Consider the following 4,692-nt stretch of genomic DNA (forward strand, 5'->3'; position numbering starts at 1 on the left):
TAGATATGTTTGCAGGATGTGTCAGTCTGGGTTGAGGTCGTTTTTGTTCAGGATCTGAAATATCTATTTCCAAGCTGTTCTTGTTTTGATTGTTTGTGTTGGGAAATCTTCCATGATTCTTTGGGCTTTCCATTATACGTGATCTTTTTCTTCTCTCTAACACCATTTAATGTTCTATTCTTTTCCTCAATTTCTGGAATCATGATTATTGTGAGTGGGATTTGCTTTTATTGTCATTATGGCTAGCTAATATCCATATGCCTCACTTAACTGTATGTCAGATTCTTTTCTCATACTTGAAAAATATTCTGCTGGTAGTGCTGCAAATAGTCTTTTATTGTACTATTTTTTGTGGACTCCAGCTATTTCACTGATGTTGATTTGTCTTTTACTTCTTTGCAACGTCGTCTTGCAGCTGTTGTGTTGTTATTCCTCCTTCCTAGATTTTTTTTAAAGAGATCTTTCCTTTCATGTTCACTATCTGTATTTTTACATTCAAAGTATGAAACTGAATCCTCAGTTTCATTCAAGTGGCTTTTCTGACTTTCAATAGAATTCTTAATGTCCTGCATAACTGTTTGAATCTCTTTCATGTATTCCATGTCTTTCCAATATTGCTTATTAAATATTTATTTCAATTTCCAGTTTCCCTCTATTTTTGTATGTCTTCTTTGGACATACTTAGCATTACCTTCATGATTACTTTGATTTCCTTTTATACTCGAGATATTATTTCTGATCTAATTTCCTCTATAACCTGATGTAGTTGTTTCTTTATTTCAGTTGGTATCATTTCTGAAATTTCAGGTATAGACTTTGAGGTTCTTCTCTGAAGAACTCAAGGGACTTGAGTTTTCTGGACTTGTTTTGGTTGGGTATGAAGACTTAGAGTGATTTTTTTCCCTCTTTTAAAAATATTTTTGAAGCTTCTTATGTTCTCCTTGACTTCATTAATTGCTGAGGGGTATGATGTGGATAAACAAGGCTCCCATAAGTGTCGAAGGATGAGGTAGGTTCACCAAAATTTCCTCTGTGTACAGTTCATTGTGGCTTCCACCTCGGTGATGTGGAGCAAGCCATAGGTGAAGAAGGATATAAAGTAATGAGGGCAGCCTGAAGCTCCACAAGGCTCTTTCTATCATTGGTGGGTACAAGTTTGGGATCACCAAGCCCCCAATTCCTGGTTGCACAGGCAGCAGCAACCCAGTAAAGGTGATGGTGTCACTGTTAGAAGCAGATATATCTCATCTTGTAGGGTAAATGGTGACCCAAAATTTTCTCATAAGCCCTGACTCCTATCAGGAAAAAAAAAAACCATTCTAGGCTGCTATATAAAGAGGCATGAAAAGGTTTTATTAGTGACTTAGGACAGACCTGAGAGATGAATGTGGACACTCAGTGTTATGACTTATTGAAGGAACTAAGAATATTAATGTTTAGTTTGATGATGGGGAAAGCCTTAGAATGTGTACCCAGCCTTCAGGGAAATATACAATTCCATATGCAGGTGTCATTTTACTTTTAGTAAAATCATTTAAACACCCTCTGGTATCTCTCATTGTTCTCCTGTATTCTCATTCTCTTTCTCTCTCTCTCTCCTCTCTCTCTCTCTCTCTTTCTCCTCCTCCTCCTCCTCCTCCTCCTCCTCCTCCCATTAGTATGATTAACTGCAGGGGCTTAATGGGCTCTATACTCATCTATTTTTTTCAGAAACTGTTTCATTTTTGTGTGTCACCCAGAACTGCACAGTGAAATTCTAGTTAATAATGACCAATGTAAGAGAAACAAAACAACAAAACATCCAAATTATGTCAGAATAATTTTATCTTAAAAATCACTGGAGACACTCAAATAAATCAGTACCACTTCATTCTGGAAGACCAGGACTCTACATATTGAGAGTCAATTAGACCTCTATGATGAGCTTCCAGGCAATGTATTTCAAACTATAAGGGGAGGTTTTTTGATAAATATTTTAGGAAACATCTCAAGATTTAAAGGAATTACACAAAGATGAAAATATTAAATGTGGAACAGAGTTTCAGCTGGGAAATAGTTAGTGGAATTATGTATATATTCCAGGGAGGAATTGAAATAAAGAATGAAACTCACAATATTTGAATAAGACAGACTTCTCTCAGGAAGCATGTCCCAAAAGCACAACACACAGATAACCATACCTTTTCCCATAGTTTCTTGAAAATGAGTAAACAAATGAATTAACGATGTAGTTTTAAATCTAAAACATAAAGATTTAGATTTATGGGTTTACAGTGAAAAAGGTTAGGTTTACTTCCTTTCTACAAGTTATAATTTTCCTGTTTTTTCAAACACTCTCTGAAGCCATTCTGATTTGACAAATTTAGAATTTCTTCTGAGAAAAAAACCTAAAACATCCAAACTTTCAATGGTGCTGTGTTAATTAGTTCCGATTTTCTTTTAAGGGAATCAGAAAACTATTCACATTTTTATTATACTGTAGTGAATTAATTTTAAATTTAAGAGAGTCCATACTTTAAAAAGGTTCCAAATTGAAAGAATAAAGCCAGTGCTTATGAAATAACAAATTCATGCACTAAAGTGGTTGAAGGTTATGAAATTATAGATTAATCAATATTGTCTGTGCCCTTAAATGTATGTTTTTATTCAGGAATGAAATATTCAGTGGTGTAGTAAATGACATAGTGATAGCTTCCACCAGGTTCCGTATGAAAGAGTGTTATATCTTGCTTAGTAGCAGTGAGCTGCAGTATCCATGTTGCTGGTGGTACACAAAATGGAATCCATGAGCATCCACACCTACCCATGGCGGAATGAGGAGACAATGACCGATGAGATCTTTGGAAGTGATGATCAAGGTTTTTCCCTGTGATCATCTGTGTTCCTCTAAGCTAAGCAAAGACCTAATTGCATGACTGAATGTGCACCGTGATATTTACAAGCAAGGAAATTACACAGATCAAAAACACTACACAAATGTTTTATACTATGTTGTTGTAGTATAAAAGTAAAACAAAAGGGAGCGTTCTCTGAGTGATGCAGCAAAATGGATGTGGGGTTCTTCCACAGAACAAGTGCAGAACAAGATAATCGGTTCAACAACAAACAGAAGAAACTACTGAAGCAGCTGAAATTTTCAGAATGCCTAAAAAAAGGGTGGACATGAGCAAAGTAAATTTGGAGGTTATAAAGTTGAATAACAAAACGAGTAACAAAAATCCTTGGATTTGAAGATGATGTTGTGATTGAGTTTATGTCCAACCAGCTGGAAGTGAAGAATCCAGATTCCAAAATGATGCAAATCAATCTGACTGGGTTTTTGAATGGGAAAAATGCTTGAGTATTTATGTGAGAACTTTGGTCCCTTCTCTTAAGTGCACAAGAAAACATTGCTGGAACCCCTTCTGCTTTTCTAGAACTAAAACAAAACAGAAACAGATTTAACAAGTAAAACTGGCATCGATGAAAACCAGACTGAAGACCAAGGTAAGAGAGATAAAAAAGCAGGATGAAGACAAAGATAAGAGAGATAAGGAAGAAAAATAAAGCAGCAGAGAAAAAAGAGAGGTCTCAAAGCCCAAGAAGACACAGATCCAGATCTTCTTCCCCTAGAAGAAGAACTTCCTCTGTCAGGAGAAAGAGAAAGCACAGTCATCTTCGATTTCTTCAACACAGAACCAAGAGCTGGAGTCTTTCCCTTGTTTCTGAAAAACAAACAAACAAACAAACAAACAAACAAAAAAAAAACCAAAAAAACCACCTACAGAGCTCCCTGAACCTTCAGTGAAAAAAAAAGAACATTCAGTACAAGAGACCACATCTACTAGTGACATCTTGAAAGTTCACAGCCTGAACCCATGTCAGTTTCTAAAAAACCTACTCCAGAAAAAAGATTCAAAAAAGAAAAAGAAAAGACCCGGCCAAGATCTAAGTCACATTCCAAATCAAGGTCATGGACCTGTTTTCACTCTCCTCAGACTCGACTAAGAAGGTGCTATAGATCCTGATCAAGACTGTATTCACCCAGATGGTGGTCAAGCCCAAGGAGGAGACCATATCCTCAAAGAAAACCCCCACTACGACGAATGCCGCCACCTCCAAGGCATAGAAAGAGTCGCTCATCAGTCAGATAATGGAGGCGGTAATCAGCATTGCTATCTGGGAGCACTTCATCCTCCTCCTCATCTCCTTCCTGGTCACAACCAAAGAAACCTTCCGAGAGGACATCCAGCTCCCCTCGAAAAACTCATAGGTTATCTCCTTCACCAAGTCCTCCAAGGCACAGGCCATCCGCACCAGCTACTCCACATTTAGAAGAACACAATGATAGATATTTCAAGCATGGTGTTAGTATTACATATTGCTATCCTCAGTATACTTGTTTAGTTCCAGCATAGCACGGGACCTGGTAGCTGCCTGGAGTCTGTTTGTCATTTGTTGAGCTAGCGCGGAGAATCAATGAATGGGAAGAGGTTCCAGTGAAGTGCAGGGCCTGGTCCCCAGCTAGAGTCAGTGGGTCTGGGGTGAAGGTTGGTAGTCAGTGGGCGGGAAGAAGTTCCGAACAGTTGGGGAGCTGGCCACTGTCTTAACACCTAATTTGAAGAATCCACTATACAGGGCCAGAGATAGCTCAGTAGAATAAGTGCTTGCCTGGGAAGCGCAGGGTCCTGAGTTCAATCTCCAGTACTGAAA

The sequence above is a fragment of the Octodon degus genome, unplaced genomic scaffold (assembly GCF_000260255.1).
Source record: "Octodon degus isolate 3935 unplaced genomic scaffold, OctDeg1.0 scaffold00123, whole genome shotgun sequence".
Taxonomy (NCBI): Eukaryota; Metazoa; Chordata; class Mammalia; order Rodentia; family Octodontidae; genus Octodon; species Octodon degus.